The sequence below is a fragment of the Vicugna pacos genome, chromosome 4, assembly GCF_048564905.1.
Source record: "Vicugna pacos chromosome 4, VicPac4, whole genome shotgun sequence".
In the NCBI taxonomy this organism is placed as follows: domain Eukaryota; kingdom Metazoa; phylum Chordata; class Mammalia; order Artiodactyla; family Camelidae; genus Vicugna; species Vicugna pacos.
Window position 1 is genome coordinate 45059723 of NC_132990.1, and position 21119 is coordinate 45080841.

A 21119-nucleotide genomic window follows, 5' to 3' on the forward strand; every position below is an offset into this window, starting at 1 on the left:
GAGAAAGTCACAGATTAAACAGGGGGGAGTTTCCTAATAACCTTGGGTTTTCTGTCATAAAGTTTGGTTGGTCTTCCACTGTTTTATGTTGCTTCTGAACATATCTCTGACTACCAAAAATTTGGGCCATCATATTTTCTTCTACTTCTGAAGATAGATTTATTGAAAAAGGAAAAGAAAGAGGTGACATTATCGTTGGACCAAGACAAAGAAAGATGTATCTCATTGTTTAAAGTGCCATGCCCTAATGTCTGGCAAATAGTAGGTGTTCTACAAAGATTAGTTATCTTGGAAGAGAACTCTGGAAAAATGTTCTTCTGGAAAAAATAAACACACAAACAGTTGAGAACATTGTGTCTTAGTGAAAATTTGCCATTGGTATTTGAGCAAAGGGCAAAATCTGCTGCCACTCTGCATAGCGGGGTTGAGTTATACTGCTCTTGGATCTGACGTCTTTCCTGAATTAGAACGTAAAGAAGTTTGACTATTAATTTTAAAGTCATGTATTTAAAAAGAATCTGGACCATCTTATTTTTTGCCACAGATCGTCTGCTTAATGAAGGCCATCAAGCGCATTTTGAGCTCCATTAAACACAGGAAATTCATCGATTTGTCATTGCAATAATTGCCTTATCCTGTGGTCTATGGAAGCCAGGGCCAGAGCATGATACCAGGTGGGTGAGTCCTTTGCCTATGACTCCTTGGGTGGCCAAGTCCATAAACTGGTTGGAGCTCCTTTGTTTGGACAAAGAGCAATCATTTGCAATAACCTAATAAGATTAGCAGGACTTGGTCATGACCTTTGGCCTACCTGCTGATGCAATCATGGAGGCAATGGATGAGCCAGGGGGACCCTTTTTTCTTGGTGGTGGCTTAGAGGTGGACCTCCAATTTAGCTTCTCATTTTGACAGTGGGATCACTGTGTTTAAAACCCTGATCCCTCAGTGGCTAGTGGCCCAAGGATAAAAAGAATTATTGTAAGTGTAAGATGATGAATATTTTCTTCCTTTAAAGCCAGTTGAGACATGGGGCTTCTTGAAGAAGTAGAGAGAAAGAATCGGGGGAGGGGGGAGAGGGACAACCCTCTTGAATAAAAAAGTCAATCATCAGGTGACATCCCTGATACTAACATTTAGTAACTGATAATTGCTGTAACTAGGGCCATTGAGCTTTGCAAATATTATCCAGTAAATTTTAATTAGCACCCAGGGGATTGAAGTTTCAGAATAAGCTCTGGGAGAAGCTTCCCCAGCCAGTGGCGATGTGTGCTGAGTAATTTTAGATCAGCTGGCCTGTCAGAGTAGATCAGTGTTATTGCACCACTTATCCTGAGGAAGATACACCTGCTTCTACATGGAAAGAAGGGGCATTATCTGGCAATTGTGCTGCTTATTTCTACTGCTCCCCAGGTTTGATGAATGGGGAGTGTAAGGACTAAATCAGGAGACTTTGGCAGAGATAAGAAGGAAAGTTCAGTTTGTCATGGGCACTGAGTGGCTTCCTCTTCCTCATTTGGGTTGGACCCCCTCCTAGAGCTGTATCAAAATGGGATGCATTTTCCTATGATAACTGATGATGCTATGTTGCAATAATGAAATATTTCTTATCATTTTCTCTTTCTATGGGGGATTTATAACTGTATTTAGGTAGGGTAGAGAAATTAGGGATGGAGGAACACTGATCCATGGCAAGGAATCTATTAAAGGCTAAACCAGAATGTTGGCTAGAAATATTTAGAAACAAATATGTGCAAAGATAAGATGTAAAACTCACCGATTTTAAAAAAATTGAACAGTACGTGAAACACCTCCTAATTGTAAAAGTCAATGAATACAGAAATACTGAGCAAATATTTATAATTAAACTATCAAGAAGCACCGTGCTAAGCAAATAATGTGTGCTATTTTGATCGTCCCTACTTACAGGTAGGAAAAATGAACTTTGATCAATTAACCGACTTACTTCAAGTCATTTAGGTATTACGTGGCAGTGCCTGGATTTGACTTTAAGCAATTTAACGCGAGAAACCACACTCTCATAGTTCTGAGACATACATTTACAAGTACATGCACACATGCATGCAAGATAAACATGCACGTACACATACACACACACACACACACACATTCATATCAGCCAAGTGTAGTTATGTCCACTCCTTTTTCTCACTGATTTTTAATTGCTTTAAGAGCAAAGATTTTAACATTGAGTCGAATAACTCTAACAAATATTTTAAGATGTACTTCAGAAAAAGCCTAGAATTAGCCATCAAGAAAATGTGAGTGAAAACCAACATGAGATACTACTTCACACCTACTGGGATGGCTATCATCAAAAAGTCAGATAATAACAAGAGTTCGGTGAGGATGCGGAGAAATCGGAACTCTCTGAAGCTCCTGGTGGGAATAAAAAATGATTCGGTCTGGTAGTTTTCTAAAGGCTAAACATAGAGTTACCATAGCACCCAGCAATTTCACTCCTCGGTATAGGCCCAAGACAAGTGAAAATACACATTCACACAAAAACTTGTATGTAGATATTCACAGTAGCATTCTTCATAGTAGCCAAAAGGTAGAAAGAGCCCAATGTCCACCAACTGATGAATGGACAAATAGAACAGGACAACGAAATTTTTTCAGTCATAAAAATCGTGAGGTATTGATCCATGCTATAACATGGATGAGCCTCGAAAACCTTACACTGACTGAAGGAAGTCATCACAAATACCACATTTCGTATGCTTCTGTTATATAAAATGTCCCAATGGCAAATATGTGGAGACAGAGAGCAGAGTAGTGGTTGCCTAGAGCTGGAAGGATGGAGGAACTGGGAGGTAGCAGCCAAGGGGTACAGGGTTTCTTTTTGTGGCAGTGAAATATTCCAAAACTGATTGTGGTGATGATTGCACAAGTCTGTAAATATACCAAAAGCCACAGAATTATACACTTTAAATGAGGGAATTATATGGTGTGTGAACTACATCTCAAAAAACTGTTAAAAAAAGAAAAAGAAAAACCTAAGTGCGCATCGTGACTGACTTTGGCGGGATGAGTTACTTCATTTTTCTAACTCCCAGTTTCCTCATTTGCAAATATGGTTAGTCATATTTCTAATTCAGAGTTGTGAGAATTAAAGATAATGCTTGTAAAATGTTTCGCACATAGTAGATTTCTAATAAACGTTGGTAGGAAAAGCAGTACTTCTTATTAATATTGAATTCCATTTTGTGGCCAGTACAAGATGACCCGGATGTTAAAAAAAAAAACAAACAGAAAGTGAAGGAAAGTTAGGACTAAGGAAGTTACAGATAGACCAAGAAAGGGACAGTTGTCCAGGGTGAGTGGCAGAAGGAGTCAGGGAAGAGTGGACATTCAGAGAGGACAGAGATGAGGAGGGGGGTGTGATAACAAGGATACGGATGGCCAGTGGGGGAGTGTCTTCTGCAGGAGGCGCTTGGAGGAAAGCTTTCTGTCTATGAGTAGCCAAGTCTTACTCACTGGTACAAAGTGTAAATCAATTGAATTACTGCCTTCCAACTCTTTTTTCTTCTTGATTCTTGAAGACTCTGGGTTTTCATCCTCTTCTCCTCGCATCTCCATCCCACCCACGTCTGAGAAACAGGCACTCTGGCTATGATGTGACTATCTGCTGGGGCACATGCCAGATTTTTGTGCAGGCAATTTGATAGGTTATTGTAGACGATCTACAAAAGTGAAGTAAATAATAGGTATGAGGACAGATTAGATGAATCCAAGGGGCGGACTAGGCCCACCACAATCCCACTCTTCTCTTTCCTCTCAGCCAGAAGCAGAGAGTTCATGGCCAAATGCTTGTTTGCCCTGGTTAAGTAAGTCTGGGGATGCAAAATGGAATAGTGATCAAAAACCAGGCTTTGCAATCAAATAGGTCTGTGTGATTACTGGCAAATTGTTTACCTTCTCTGTGCCTATTTCCTCAAGGTCCATTGTGGCTATTTCAAAGGGGTGTTGTCACTTGAAAAGGTAAAAAATATAAATTGATAGCATAGTCTTTGATTCAGAGTAATTTCTTAGGCACTTTTTTTTTTGGTTTAACTTTTTTTTTTTTTTACTGTTTATTACTCTGCACATGTAGGAATTAACATTTTACCAAACAGAAATAATATAATCTGTGCTTCAGAGTAGGCAAGAATGAAATGATTGATACAAATCATGACTAAACCTGAAAGTAAAGTAAGGTTTTCTGGTTTTGAAAAAAAATCTTAATATAAATAGTGACATAGCTCCCTGCATTTGGCAGATATTTTGTGTGTGTATATAAATAATATACTTTCTTTCCTCTGAAGTGCTGATACAAAAACAGAAGTACAAAAATATCACATGGTATTTCCACTCTTACTGGACGCACCAAGAGTCTTAGAGGCTCCCATGTCACCTCAGTTGGCTGTGCTCGTTTATATTAGGTATTTATCCAAACTGTGTGTTTTTTTTTGAGTATCTTAGCATTTTTCTGTAGAATTCATCAAATCTGTTATAGAAATGCACTTACCTTGAGGGTTCTCAACCTAGGTTTGTGTCACACTTTGATTTGAATGAAGGCAAATGAATACAGTCTTATTGTTATCTATGGACGTAACCATTTATTGGGCATTGCAAAGCGGCCACAGAAGAAATAGAAAGACCAGCCTTCATCTCAAATTTTTCCTTGTAATTGGAGAGACAAAACAAAAAACAAAGGTATGACATAGCTGGAAAACTGTAAGTTACATATATAGCAGTTTTAGCATTTTGGAAAGAAAACATTTTAGATATGCTAGGGCAGGAGGGAGGCTAGATGGCAAGAGTTGAGTAGATGTTTGAGAAATGAAAACTGGTGCTGGTGATCATACACCATGAGAAGGGGTGTTTGTGTAGCCACAATGAACATTTTACAGTGTTGTTACCTATTTTCTTTTCTTTAATAATTCTTCTCCTTCCTTCCCTCCTCCTCCCTTCTTTTTCCTCCTCCTCCTTCTTCTTGTGTATCAATTTCAAAACATTTCAGAGTCATCTAAGAGTTTAGGTTGAAGGTTGGACTATGTGGTGCTGGTTATATGCCTCAGACCGTATTCAAGTGTGTATCTTTATCTACATTACCTACTGGTAGACGCTTTGTAAGCCTGAATTACTTTAATATCTGCCTTTGATTTCCACTTTATTCAGGTATATTTAAGCTACTAACTATTCTTTGAATAGCACTAAAAATGTTTACCTAGAATTCTCATGATTATCTCAGTTAATTATCATATCATTTCTTATTATTAACTAATTTTACATATACTACTGAGATTTTGAATAGATATTTTCCTGAGATTGCTCAATGACAAAATTAGTAATTCTAAAGTCCCAAGTATCCTTTAAGCATTGAAAAATATACATATACAAGGGAAAAAATTGTGAAATGTTTTTGAATGGAGAATGGCATTTTTTGGTTATCTTGGAATTTCAGCAAAAGTTCTAAAGCTGTGAAGGGTATAAGGGGTGAAATAGTTTTCCAACATACTAGAGAAAAGGGCTGAATGTAATCCTACTGGATTTGCTGGAGGTGGAAACCCAGTTCAGCCACCATCACTCCAACAACCCAGGTAAGAGAAGGTCAAGCATTCAAAAGAAGCTTTGCTGAAGGAAACTTCCTTTGAAGGAAGCTGACAGCTCTCTTTTCTCTGCCTTAGGGAGAGGAGGGGGTAATTTCTCCTTCTATGCCAAGTGAGTGGGGCCCCTCCACTAAATATCATGGCATCTGCAAGACAGACTGGCATCTCCCTCTGGCTTGAAGAATGATGAGACTTTTAGGTGTCCCCATACACAATTATTCTTGAGAGTTTGAAATGTGTCCCTCGAAGCTTGGGGAAGGACACAGAGCCTGGTGTCTGCCTGTCACTTGGAAAAGTCTGAAGACCGGAGGCTAGATGGAGGTGACTGCAAAAGAGAGGGCAGATCAGTAGTGAGTGAAGATATGTGTTTTTCCATAGGACACCGTGAAAGGCAGCCAGGCTTCCGGCATCTTGAAAGGATCTTGACTAAGAAGAGTGTGTACAGGGGCATCCCCAAAAGCCAATTTGTAGGCTGCACAGCAAAGCCATCATTTGGATATTTACTGGGACAGACAGAAGACATTTTCTATCTAAGAAAATACTAAAACCTCTGGCCAGAAGCAGTAGAGGAGTTGGGAGACAAAGGAGAGTGAAAAAGGCAGGTGTGATATTCAAAGTATTTCACCATTGCCAACCAACCAGGAAAGATGCCCATCAGGGCTGGTGTGTGCAGGCAGAATATGCCTGCAGAAAGTCAGTTTTGATTCTCCTTTCTCATTACCACTCTTCAAATGCCAGGTCAGACTTGAACCTGGGGAACAGGGAAGAAGTACTACATTGGTTATGATATTAATATTTAGGTTTAGACTGAAGTATGCAGATGTTTTAATATGGAAAATAAACCTTTCCAACTCTACTGGACCTGTTGGAGATGATGTTCTATCCTACAGTGTTTCAAAGCACTGGTGGGAGAAAATTAAAGTTAAGGCTGATCACACCTGACCAAGTTCATTTGCTAAATGATTTATATTTAGCAAATTTACTTTTATAAAACAGTCATGAACTATAGAGGAAAACAGGTTGACATGACCTTGGCTAGCATTTTATAAGTGAGATTTCGAGCTGGGGTCCATACTGGTGAAGTTGTTTGGCCAAAGTCGTACACACAGCTTAATAGGTGAAACAGTCATGTAAAGAGTGACTTAAATGCCAGGTTTCTGGAACGAGGTCAGATGCTCCCTTTACTAACAGAAGGACATGTTGAACTGCTAAAAGTTACACAACACACATGTATGATTTCTCCTGTAAACAACCGGGAAAAGATAATTTGTTGTAGCCCCCAGGAGTAAACAAGATTTTTGGTAAAACTCTCAAGAAAGTAAAGATAAAAGGAGGAAAAGCTTTATCTTATATTGTTACAAGTTCACTTAGTTTTGGAGGAAACGCTGAAGGCTAGCAAACAGCCGGCGGAATCCAATTATTAAAGAGAGAAACCTGAGTCATACCGGAGAATTAAAGACCAGTCAGAATAATAGTGATCTCCAAGGAATGGCCAGAGAAAATGTTTTGGAGGATCCAGCAGAATTGGAAACAAGCATTTTAATCAAACTAAAGCAAAATATGGGAAAGAATGCCTCATGTGTGGAAAATGCTATTATTGAGGAAAGCAGTTCTTTTTTTTTCTTTTTCCAATTATTGGTTCAAAACTCTTCACTTTCCTCTAGTTTGTGTTTTTCCTATTGTGCTGTATTTTGATACATGCCATAACCTCTTTTTTATTAAAAATAAATTTTGCCTTAGGGATAACTCTCTGGTTTTGGAGGAGTTTAGGAAGAAAACTCAACAGTGTAAGAACCTAACTGGAATCTTAGAGCTTCTTGTCATGTTCTAATGCAAATATTTAGTAAAAAAAAAAAATCAGTAAACTGTTGTACAAAAAAATAGAGAGCAAGTAAGGGGACATTGGGAGTTCCAAGTGAGGCTGGGAGAAAGGATAGGTAGTCATTTTAAAGAGTAGGCATCATTGACTTGGAAAGAAATATGCCAGATGAGGCTTGATTCGGACCTGGACCTAATACCTGGGGCATGCTCGTCTGTTATGCATTTTCTGCTTTTGAAAATACAAGTTCCTTTCCTCCTACTTCCCTTCCTACACTTCTCTTAAAGTGTCACTTCCACCAGCCAGCAGGTTAGCAAAGGCAGTTCTGATTTCTTGAATCAAAAATGTAGGAGGAGCACATACACCGCCACAAATGAATGACTGCTGCTCGGTTTGTTTGCTTGTAGATCCTCACAACTTCATTGGTGCTTTATCAATAAAAATGTCAGTGTTTTTAACAGGTAGCTGGAAGATATGATAGGCCCTGGTCCAGAGTTAGTCCAGAGTTCTAGACTCCAACCGCATGCGAGAATCGTTCAGGGAGCTTTGAAAAATGCAGATGCTAAGGCCCCCAGAGGTGTTGATTTAATTGGCCTCTACGGGGCCAGGTGTTGGTATTTTTAGATGCCCTCCTGTGATGCTGAATGCAGCCAGGGCTGGGGACCCAAAGGTGTGCCAGGCAGCCCGCAGGCACTTTCAAAGGAAAACGCCACGGGACTTAATCTCACAACACTGCAACAAAAGCATTGGAGATTCTCATTTCGCAGAGGAGACTGTATTTCTGAGAGATGGTGTGATTTTCCCAGAGCCACACCACTAGGTTGTAGAAGGGTGTATTTCATTTCTGACATCGTATTTGGAAATTGTGGGTTGGAAAAGCTAATTCAGTTCCACTCAAATAAAATGGTTTACTCGTGAAACGTTTTTCCACCATCTGTGCCTCTGAAAATAGAGTGGCAAGTTCCATTATGAAACTGTAGAAAGTTTGACCTCAAATGAACAACTGATAAAAAGTGAAATTAAATAACATACCCGATTTTGGAGAGGGGATCCCAAAATAGGCATCTTAAAATTATTTCTATTGTTTGCTTTTATATTTATACATTTCAAAGGAGAGACTCAGCAAAACTTTTTTCTTTTTTTAATGTTTGAGACAGCATTTTTTTTTCATTATTTCCAAGCAAGATAAAGCCAGGCAGCACTTGAAATTTCATGCAATAGGTTTTTCTTCCTGATAATAACACTTGAGTAGTGAAACATAAAACAAAAATTCACTTTTGTTAAGAGATTTTGAATTATTGCTTTAGTTAAAAATAAATTCCAAATACAGAGGGTATTTTTACAGTGACTTCGACAAACAGTGCTTCCTGTATTACGGCCCCTGTATATATGTAAATCTTAGTACACAAATGACTCTTTTTCAATTGAAAGATGATTTTTGCATATGATAAAAAAATACAGAAGTTAAAGAAAGGGATGATAGTGAAAAAAAGTACTCCCGACAGTCTAGAACCATTGTTCTATTTCTCCCTGGAGTTCAGCATTTTCACAGGTTTTTCTTTGTGTAGCTGTCCTCCTAACAAAATGTCACACGTCTCAATACACAATACATGTATTTATCATTTAATATGAATAGCAGCATACCCAGAATGCACATTATTCTGTGTCTTGTTTCAGTGGATAGTATTTCTTGGAGGTCATTCTCTATCCACACATATAGACCTACTTCATTGTTTTTAGTGACTATATAGTGTTAGATTGTACAGATCACTTGATCAGTACCCACTGATGGACACTGATGAGTTTTGAGATTTTTAGGATTATAAATACCACCACATGCTCTGTGAAGTGTTTAATCATCCTGTACTTCAGCCAACAGCATACAAGTGTCTTCACCCCTAAACTTGGGTCAACTCTCTATTACCACATTTAAATTTTTTAATCTAAATCTACTAGGTGCAAAATGCTTACTTATTGTTCTAATTTATATTTTGCACATGAAGTAATATTGGTTGTGCATTCATATTTAAAAAGCAACTTCTGTTTCTTTTCCTGTGAACTGCCTGAACCTACTCTTACATTTGGGAAGGGTGTAGAATAAATAACGAGGCAGTTAGCCACATACCCACAACCTGGATTCACATGGAGAACGCGACCCACCTCCTAAAACCTTGTATCGTTCCCATCCCCATCTCATCACTCAAAGGCAATGACCATCCTGAACTGCATCCACCATTCTCTTGCTTTTTTCAATAGTTTTATAATCTCTGACTGAGTCCCTAAATGTTAGATCATCTATCTACTTTTGTATGCATTTTAAGTTTATATGTATGAAATCAAACTATATGTATTTATTTGTGACTTTATTTTTTTCTTTCATTCAAAAACATTGTTATAATTTGCACTGATATCCATACCCAAGTATTGGTGTCTTTTAAGTGTTTCTAAATATTCTCAGGTATTAGCCCTTCAAAAGTTACCATCCCCATTCTACAGTTCCTCATCCTGTCTCCGTGTCTTTTCATTTCTTTTTAACATTTTTATCACTTTATTTCTCTATGTTATATTTTAGGAAAAGAGTTATATCCATCTTTTAATACACCAAATCTCTCTTCAGCTATTTAATTTGCTCTTTAATTTATCTTTAAAATTTTTATATCCATTTTAAACTGTCTGGAATACACATCTATTTCTTTTTCATACGTCTTTAGTCTTTTATTACAGTATTTTTCCTTGCTTATAAGTCTTTTTTTATTCTCTTAAATGTGGAAATAGTTATTTTATAGTCTTCATGAGATAATTCTGATATCTGAAGTGCTATTAAATCTTCTTTTTTCTTTTTTTTAAGATTCCAAATATGAGTGATATCATATGGTATTTTCCTTTCTCTTTCTGGCTTACTTCACTTAGAATGACGATCGCCAGTTCCATCCATGTTGCTGCAAATGGCATTATTTTATTCTTTTTTATGGCTGAGTGGTATTCTATTGTGTAAATATACCACAATTTCTTTATCCAGTCAGCTGTTGATGGACTTTTAGGTTGATTCCAGGTCTTGGCTATTGCTAATAGTGCTGCTGTGATCACTGGGGTGCATGTATCTTTTCAAATTAGAGTTCCCTCCTGATATATGCCTGAAGTACTGTTAAATCTGATTCTGCTCTCTGATTTTCATTCTTGCTGTCACACATGGTACCTTGAACTCTTTGCTATTATAAATAGTATCTTTTTTACAATTCATCTTCTAATTGTTAGTTACTAGTATACAGGAATGTAATTGATGCTTGTTATAAAACTGATTTTTATCCAGTGCTCTTGCTAAATTCATGAATTAATTTTAATTCTTTACCTAGATATTCTTGAGGGTTTTTTTTAACATATATAATTGTTTGTGAATAATTAAAGCTTCCCAATCTTCCTTCATTTATACCTTTATCTTTTTGTTTCTTTTCTTTTTAAATTTCATCAGCTATGATCTGTAGAGTAATATTAGTATTAGTAGAACTTAATATCAGGTATCTTCATCTCATTCTTAATCTCAGGTACTTAGCTTTCAATATTTCATCATTAACTGCCATGTTTCTGGCAGGGAATTTATAGATACTTTCTAATGAATTAAGGAAATTTTTTTCTACTACTAGTTTCCTGAGAGGTGTTCCTTTATCATGAAAAAATGTTAAATTTTATTAATTTTTTTTGCATCCTCAGAAACATGAAATGATTTTCAGTTTTTACCCACCACAAACCCATCTAGATTGTGATATATTATTATTTTATATAATGTTGAAATCAGTTTGCTGATTTTTGGTTCAGGAATTTTGTATCCATGTTCATGAAAAAAATTGGCCTCTAATTTTCCATTCTTGTTATGCCATTTTCAGTTTTGGTATAAAAGTTATGCTGGCGTACAAAAAATTATTTGAGAAGTAGTTCCTTGGTTTCTATCCTGTTGTAAGAGTTTTTATAATATTGGTGATATTTCTTTTTCAATTTATTGGTAGAATTCACAAGGGAGCCATCTGGGCCAACAGTTTTCCTTGTGGAAACATTTTTTAAACAGCTTTATTGAAGTGTAATTTACATACCATAAAATTCACTATTTTAAGTGTAAACCTCAATGATTTTTAGTAAATTTACAGAGTTTTGCAGTCATCATCAAAATCCAATTTTAAAATATTTTCATCATCTCAAAAATATTCCTCATGCCAGTTTGTAGTCATTTTTGCTCCCAACCCCCAGTTCCAGGCACCCACTGATCTACTTTCTGTCTCTGTAGATTTGCCTTTTCTGGCCATTTGGTATAAATGGAATTATACAATATATGGCCTTTGTCCCCAGCCTCTCTTACATAACATAATATTTTTGAGGTTCATCTGTGTTGCAGCTATCTGATCAGTAGTTCGCTGAATAATATTTCATAATATGAATACCTTATTTTGTTTACACAATCACCAATTGATGAACACTGGGTATTTCCACATTTTGGCTATTTCTAATAATGCTATCATGAACATTTATATGCAAGTTTTCATTTCTAGGAGAGGAACTGTGTGGTTGTATGGTACAATTATATTTAACATTTTAAGAAACTGCTAAAATGTTTTTCAAAGTGGTTGCACCATTTTACATTTCTACAAGCAGTGTTTCAGTTTCTCCACAACCTCAACAATAATTGTTATTATTTGTCTTTTTTGACTCTAGTTATCCAGTGGGTACGAAATGGTATCTTGTAGTTTTGATTTGCATTTCTCTTATAATGATTGGTATTGAGCATCTTTTCATGTGCTTGTTTGCCATTTGTTTATCTTCCTTGGAGAAGTATCTGTTCAAGTCCTTTGCCCATTTTAAAATTGGGTCACTTGCCTTCTTATTATTGAGTTGTCCTTGTATTCTATATACAAGTCCTTTATCAGATATAAGATCTGCAAATATTTTCTCCAAATCTGTGGCTTATTGATTTGTTTACTTAATGATATCTGTTGAAGCTTGAAAGTTTTTTACTTTGATGAAGTCCAATTTATTATTTTTTCTTTTATAGATCAGCTTTTGGTGTTGTATCTAAGAAATCTTTGCTTAACTCAAGGTCACAAAATTTTCCTCATTTTTTTTTCTAAAAATTTTATAATTTTCGCCCTAAGGTTTAGGTCTGTGATGCAAACTGAGTTAACTGTGTCCAGTGTGAAGTAAGGGTCTTAATTAATCTCTTATGCATGCATATGTATAATTTTAAATTAAAATATTGGCAACACTAAATGTTCGTGAGGATATGATACAAATGAAATGTGCATACATTATTGGTGAGAATATAGAATGGGAGAATAAATTTGGAAAAATATCTGGCAGTTTCCAGCAAAATTTAACGTTTTACCCAAGCAATTTCTTTTATACTTATGACAAGTGAAAACATATGTCTACAAAATAAGTTATACATGAATGTTCAAAGCAGCATTATTAATAAGAGCCCCAAACTGAAAATGACTGAGATGTTCATCAACAGAAGAATAGATAGATAAACTGAGATGTATTTGTATAATGGAATATACTACTCAACAGTAAAAATGGAAAAGAATGTTGTTACATGCACCTACATGGTGAATTTCAAAAACATTATTCTGAGTATAAGAGACCAAACAGAGCAGAGTGCTTATTTTATGATTCTATTAATATGAATTTTTAGAAAAGGCAAAACAATATTCATTTCTAGAAAAGGCACTAATCTATAATGTGAGAAAGTCAGAACCGTGTTTGTCTTGGTTTTACAGAGGGGTGACTATTGATTTACAAAGAGGGTAAGAAAACTTTCTGGATGATGTGATTTTTGTAGCTTGATAATAGCTTAAAATAGGACTCCAATGTATGCCTCTGTCAAAACTCAGTGGCCGTACACTTAAGATCTTTGCATTTCACTATGCATAAAATTTGTCTCAAAAGGAGGAAAACTACTGAAAGACTAATTAAACTCTTATTAAAGATATGCATGCTGAATTTTAAATTGCATTAAACTATAAGATGGATTGATGGATTGATAGAGACATGGCTGGATAGACAGATATGTAGCAAAATAAATATAGTAAAAAATTAATTATAGAATCCAGGTGGTGGGTATATGGATAGTCACCGTAAAAATGTTTAACTTTGCCATACATTTGGAGATTTATATAATAATATATTTGGAAACAAAGAAAACCATGCATTCCATGGTTTCCTCAAACTAAAAACTGTTTATTTTACTGTCACAGAAAGAAGGAAGATATCTTGGATTTTCTTCAAGACATGTCCTAGATAGAGCTCTTCCTTTTCCTCAGACATTTATGTGTGTTGTGTGATGAGAGGATATGAACATTTAAATAAATTTAGATTAACTCATCTCTTTGGAGTGGCTCCTTTGTTTAATCACAACAAAATCCTGGGAGCGTCAAAGAGTATCTCAGTTAATTCATCCCTTTCACTTACTGAAGCCAGTCAAAAACACTTTTTTAAGGAACTTTAATGTCCTTATTTCAAAATTTTTTCTTGGTCATAGGTTATCATGTAGAACACACAAAGAGATTGCATAATCCAAAGGAAATTAATTTATTGTCTCTTTTTACTTTGCTTCTGAGGGTTCAAATGATTATACTCTTTATTTTATCACTCACAAAATGTTTTTTGAGAGCCTGCCATAAACCAAGTTCAAGGGCCACGAAATCGATCATTCATATTCATGATGAATTAAAAATCTACAGAAGAGTTCTTACGAACTCCTGAAGCATAGGCTTCTTATGACTTTCCCTTTAATTTATTATTAAAATAGTGAATCTTTTTACAAAACTTCTATGCTAATATTACAACTGTTTTCATTTTTTCAATTGTAATTTGTTTATAGCATACATTTATGTATGCATATTTTCTTGAATGGCCTCTTGTTTTATGGTGTAAGAGATATCAGGAAACAGGGAAATAAAGAGGGGCACAAATAAGTGTTTTTCAAAAAAAAAAAAAAAGAAGCAATGTAGTTGAGTAGACTTCACTTTCCAGGAACTAGCAGCTTCCTCTCCCTTCCCTGTGGGAGACCTAGGACTGCTTGTCTCTCTTACTTCCATTTTGCTACATTTCCTAAAAAGTCTATATAAATAAAAGAGTTTGTAATTGTAAGCCCTGTGAACATGTAGCAAGTATAAGGCTTGTTTTTAATATATTGATATAGTTCAGTAAGTTACTTTGGGTCTACTAAAACTAAAGGGGATAAATAAAATAACCTCCCATTTTAATATAGAAAAACTATATATGTTCTTTAGTAACATGTTATGACTTGTGTTTTGTTGGTTCTCCAAGAGGAGAGGCGAAGTTACTAATCAGAATTTGTGAGTCTAGAGGGTACAAAAAAGGCTTGGGAATTGAGAGTTTGTCTTGCAGAGCTCTAAACACTTACAATAATAATTCTTAATTACTTAGCTTCTTGTCTGTATTTGCTTTTTCTCAAAAACAAATGTTATTTATTCCAGAGATGGACAGCTGGGTTTGAGGAATATGTGTGAAGTATTGCCTGGGTTGGAAATATTTCAAGATCAAATAATATTGTCACAATATTTGTTGAACCAATAGTCCTCTGAAATGGAGCAATAGTTATGAGTAGTTTGTCTTCATAATTTCTGAAAAATATGTCATATCATAAAACAGATCTTTTTATTGTTAATTTATAGATATGGCATTAGATAGTACTAGTTCAAGTAAAAACTTAATCTGAAAGCATTTTGGTATTAAGCTTAATGGGTAGCAAAGCTCAGCAAAGGATTTTGCTTACCAGCAGGAAGAATTCCAAACAAACAAAGAGTAGAGGTAACGTGTTACAGAAGCTCACATGGCAGGAATTAGAAGGAGGGATGAGGTTAGATGTAGTATTTCTGCGTGTGTCTTAGAAGCCCTCAGCTGAGTTGAAACCCATGTATCCAACCAGATGAGGACTCTTGAGTTTGGGTCCAGTGAAGCGTTGAGACAGATAAAGGCCACAGGGCAGAGAAAGGAGGAAAACAGATGGCACTTCATTTATTTATATAACACATTTTTGTTGGGAGTTTGCTGCAATTGGTGCTGCATATTCGATGGTGAGAAATACAGGCATAGCCTTTGTAGCCATCAGAATCTCAGCAAAATTAGGTCCCTTGTGCCACCCACCTTCCAACCAGCTTGTAACCTGTTCCCTGGTGGGCTTCCCCAGGGTCACACCCTGTCACTTTTGCCCTGATGCAAGTCTTCAGTGAAGGACAGAGATAAAGAACAATACAGTTACAGGAGACTTACTCTGTGCCAGGCATTATTCTGAAGATATTAAATGCATTATCTCATTTAATTATCACCCAGGTCTCCTCCATTCTGAGGCTCTGCGGTGAAGCGCTTTGTTCAGGGTCTCCCTGCTGGTCAGATGTCTGAGCCATGCCAGTGGTCGTAGGGTCCCTGCTCTTAATCGCCTCGTGGGTGAGCTGGTGGCCACATTCTATGCACAGGTCCCCAGACCAGGATCGTCCTGTGATGTGAGGAACAGAATGGAACAGGAGGAGTAATAAGGGCTCAGTGACACAGACAAGGAGCCTGGCCCCAGGAGGATTAAGTCCTCAGGTACACGTAACTCCAGATATCCAGAAAGTCCACTGAGATGGCAGAGTAAGGCAGCAACTGCAAAAAAGCCTGCAAAATGGAGGCAAACTTTAGCCTCAGCCAGAGAGATTTACATGCTTCTCAGGAAAAGAATAACTAGCTTGCAGCTGTGAGCCTGGAGAATGTAAATGGAATTACTTGTCTGGATTGGCGTACACACATGCACATGTAAGTGTATGTATGTGATATATACAAGCATACATACATACACACAGAAAGCTGTACAGGTTTTAATATCCCCTTTGAATTGTGATGAAGATGATGGCATTCAAATTTTCTCATTTCTGCTGGAGAGCCACATATATTGCTCTTTGCAGAGAAGAAATTCATTTGAACTAGTCAAACAGAGGAAAAGGAATCTCCCATTTCTGCTTCCCTGTTGCGCCTATTGATGGTAATTTGTACAGAGGTTTATCCCACATGCTGCTTAGAAATGCCGCTAACACTTGCTTGCAGGTTGCATTTCCAGGACCAGGAAACCCAGGTAACAGATTTCTTTGGACTTGAAGATGAGGGTGATTAATTTTCTGAACTTAAGCTGTATTTTTGTCTTGTCACTCTGATAAACTTTTAAAAGCTTTTATTGAGAGGGTGGTCTCTAGATCCCAGTCATGTGAACAAGCATTTAGTTCAACTACAACTAGTCAATAATGCTGAGATCTGTTTATCCCACATCTCACTAGGCACAATGGGAAGATAAAGTATATAACATGCCCTCTCTTTTAAGGCTCTCATGACATTGTTGGAGGTGAAGTAGCACCCATGACGTAAGCAGAGAAGTGTTGAGTGCAAATTAATATGCTACTAAATATAAAGGCAGTATGAGTTTAGGAGAAGAAATCAGACAATTAAAGTTCACTTTTTAACGTCTGAAGAAGTTTTCATTTTAAACAGCAAAACATTTATGGGGGAAAAGACAACTTGGAGAACAGGAAGGTAGATCAAATTTGGTAAGTAGTAGTGGGCTATCTGTTATTATGTCCATGAATCACATAAATTTTCCCTAGATGACAGTGAAAAGTTGCTATGTCTTCCACCGCTGATTTTGTCAAGGGTAACCAGCTTTGGTATTTCGTGGACTCAAGTCATATTTTCTTTCAGTGTTGGAATCTCCTTATATTATTGTTCTACAATTACGTGTTTTCTAGTTGAAACTTTTTATCATTTAAAAACTGTTATAAGTCAATAGGCAAAAAGAAAACCATAGAAAAAAGGGAAAGTATATGAATAAATAATTTGACAAAAAGTATATATAAAGAGCTTAGGAACATATGCATAGATGCTCAATTTCATCTATAGTTTAATATAAAAATTTAAAACAGCTGTGAAATACCATTTTAACTTTCATTTTGCAAAAAAAATGGTAATATACATCATCGGCAAAAATGTGGGGAAATGAACAATTTCAAACACTGTTAATGAGAAATACATCGCTACAATCTCTTTGAAACACAATTTAGAAATGTCTTTTAAAGTTTTAAATTCAGATATTATTTGACCTGGAAATTCCATTTCTGAGAATCTTCCCTGTGGATAGGACTACTATGTCCATGAAAGATACATGTCCATTATTACTAGTAATGAGTCTAGAAATATTCTAAAATGCCCATTAATAGGAAACTGATTGAATAAATCATAGCATATTCATATAACGGATTACCTTGCAGCCATTTTTTAAATGAGTTGCCTCCCTATGTACTGAGAGGCTGACATAGAACTGTAAGATACATTATTAAGAGAAAAAAAGAAATCTGTAGAAGAGGGTAACAGTGCACAATAATATTCTTAGAAAAATCCAAGAAATATACTTAAAAACCTTTAAATAGCAGCTCCCTGTGGGACAGTGTAGGTTGGGAGGGATATTATTTTCATAGTTTACCTGTTCTGTTATTTTGCATGTACATTTCCTACTTTAATTATAATACTAAAATCTAGTTAAGAATGAGTAAAAGTGTACTATGTCAGCACGAATAGTCTGAGTTCTACAGGCCCTTTAAGTTAATATCCCTTTAAGAAAAGTAGGGGAAAAAAACACTTAGCTTAAATACGTAAAAAGGAAATTACATGAAAAATGAATAGAGAGGTGAGCATTCAGGATGAGCATTTCTTTCAAACCCAGACATATAGAGCATTTCACAGTTATCTTCAGGCAGGCAATATGTTTACCAGTCCCACTAGCTAGCTCACTTCTCATGTGAGTCATACCAACTCCTCACACTGTGTTAAAAGAACACAATTATGGCTAAAGGATTAAGAGATAGACTCCTAAAAATGTTGCGACTCTAAAAGGAAGATGTATGAAATTCTCTCCCATATTGCCAAATTGTTTTTTAGGTCTGGTTTATATAGGTGTTTAATAATTTGCCCAGCTGCCATCAACTGCCATGTGTTTTCTTTTTTTCACTGTGATAATACACGTAGCTATTTGTTAACATTTTCATAACTCAGGCTTAGCATATGGTTGGTACTTGATTAACTTGACATTTTGCTTGAGCTGTTTAAAGGTTGGTGGTTGTTTTTCTGAAGTAGCACTAATTCGTGGGAGTTGTAGCATCCCTGTGGCTTCGTGGTTTCTGCTTTGCTCCCCACTGAGGTTTCCACTGAGTTCATAAGAACCAGCTGTTTACTGAGAGCTCATGACTACCTACAAAAATATTCATTGCTGGTGGACTTCTAAAGAGTCCTCTTTTAAATGAGATGCATTTAAAATGTACCTAGATGGATATATGCAGGTTGCATTCCTCCCACTTGTTTCCCTGTCAGTGTCCACTTGTAGATTAACTTCAGTTGGTTTACAGTCTATGAACTGAAAAACATACTGAGTCGAAATTCTGCTTTCTATTCTGTTTTCAATGAGGACAATAAAAGCCAGTGCATTTGGATTTTGTACTCGAAGGTCCTTTTATTGAATAAAAGTTGAATTGAACATTCCCAGGCCACAGACCTCCTTCTCATTCTAACTGGAAGTTACACACCCAAGATAGGCTTCATGTACAGAAAATCATGTACATAATAAATATTTTAAAAGCTCTTTCTTGCCAAAACAGGGCCTTTTGATGTTATGGTTGTGTTCATATTCTCTCTCCCTTTTGGAATTCAGTATCAGACTCAAGACAGAATCATAATCTACTTAACATTCTTTGTCCAGAAACCTAACACATGTAATTTGGTTCTGATTTTCACAAAAATAAAACTACTGTTTTTGTGAAAGACAACTAAAAACTAATATGCTGATTTTAAATGGAGTTCTGGTTCCAACCCAAACTGTGAAAAGTAAAGCAATACATTGAAAGCAAAAAAAGGCTTCATTGTTGGAACACACCTTGGAAGAGACATGACAATTTTTTTTCTCTTTTTTAAAGTGGCTATTTTTAAGAGTGGGTCAGAGCCACGCACAGTTTTGTGGTTGCAGTGGGAATGAATCCGAAACAAGGTGTTGAGGGTTGCAGTAGGCATGGGTCCAATAAACAGCATTTCTTTTTTTCACAGTTAGGTCCTTTGCCGACAGTCTCAGCAAAGAGGCCAAATATTGAATGTTCTTTGGATAAATATGTCTCTCTTCACAAGAAGTAGCCAGGTGAACAGCCACAAAGCACTGTCCTAACAGCATCTGAAAGGCTGCATGGCCAACGTCTCCACTGTTCTCAATCTGCCGATTTTTCATGAGTACACAGACTGAAAAGTAAAATAAAAATAAAGTAAAATTAAATTAAATTAAATTAAATTAAATTAAATTAAAAATAACATGAAATAAAAACCAAAACAAGATCTGCGATGGGAGAAAAAGTTTGAATGTATGGGCCACATAATAAGAATTGCTTATTTACACAGAAGCAGTTTTCAAAATCACTTTCTGTAGGCTTAGAAAATACCTGAATTTTGCTTTTTCAGGTTCCTAATCCCTTGTCTAAAATTAATTTTGTCAATTGAGCTTTGGAATTTAGATTTTTTTTCAGATTTTATAGAGGTAATACAGTGGATACACACATATAATATGTAGTGACCCGCAGGTTTAGGGCAGCGGCCCCTAATCAAACACATCAAGATTTCTACTATGAAAAGCAGAGATATTCACATTAAGTGGGATAAATAGACTTCAAATAGGGTCACAGCATTTCAAGTCAGGGTTTGCCACTAAATAAATATGCTACTAATTTTTAAGAAAAACTTTTGATTTTTAGAATTTCTGAATTTAATAATTGTGGATAAAGGTTAATGGAGTTGTATTAAACTGGCACCACACAGCATGCAAGATTATGTAAAAGCCTTTTACACTGTCACCAGCAAAATTATGCACCTTGTCTTTTCTCTTAACATGGAAAAACATAATTGGTAATGAGTTACAGTTCAGGAAGAACATGATAAATCAAAGGTATCGACACCAAAAATATAAGCACACCACTCAAACAGGATTCTCTGTTCTAGAAGCTGGGAGAACACATGGGGTTGGAAAGCTGCGTCTTCTAATTTGAACTGGGTACCGCATCTGTGAAAAAGTTAAAACCCCAGGTCTCTCATTCAGTTGGTGAGCTTTAATTGCTGTTGAACTTGGACCTTGAGGGTCAAAGTGTGGCCAAGGCTCAGGGAGTTATGTTGCCGTTAGTGATTGTTATCCCAGTTGATGCTCATCTGACATTTTTAGAAACTATCAGTGGTTTAGAATGGTGACAATTTTAATGAACATTGTTAGATTCAATGTTTCTAATGACTTCATTGATTAAATGGAATCAGCTACATGACAGAAACTCATTATTCAATGGCTAAAATTTTTAAAAAAGAAATACTGGTTTAAGAAACTTAGAACATAATAAGAGTTATTTGTAGAAAAAGGCTGCTTGAGGATAGGAGAAAGGAGAAGGCCTTGCATGTCCCGTCAGTTCTGTAAATAAACCTGCCTATTTTGTCTTTTATGTCTTGAATGTTTCGATTGTTAGCTTTTGATAGTGAAGCAAAAATATTAGACCAGAGTGGAAAGCCCTGTTCAGAACTCAGGGTACTTTTAAGACCCAGCGGAAGTGGAAAACTTCCCAGGTAAATGTGTTTGGGAAGTCCCC

At 36.2% G+C, this 21119-nt stretch overlaps 1 long non-coding RNA gene across 1 annotated transcript in view; it reads left to right on the forward strand.

Moving 5' to 3' along the window:
- LOC140695857 (uncharacterized) overlaps positions 1-668 on the forward strand; it is a 62016-nt gene extending 61348 nt beyond the window's left edge. Inside the window, exon 3 of the long non-coding RNA XR_012071687.1 lies at positions 545-668. This is a non-coding gene — a long non-coding RNA (uncharacterized lncRNA). The remainder of the gene's footprint in view (positions 1-544) is intronic.
- The last annotated feature ends 20451 nt before the right edge of the window (positions 669-21119 follow it).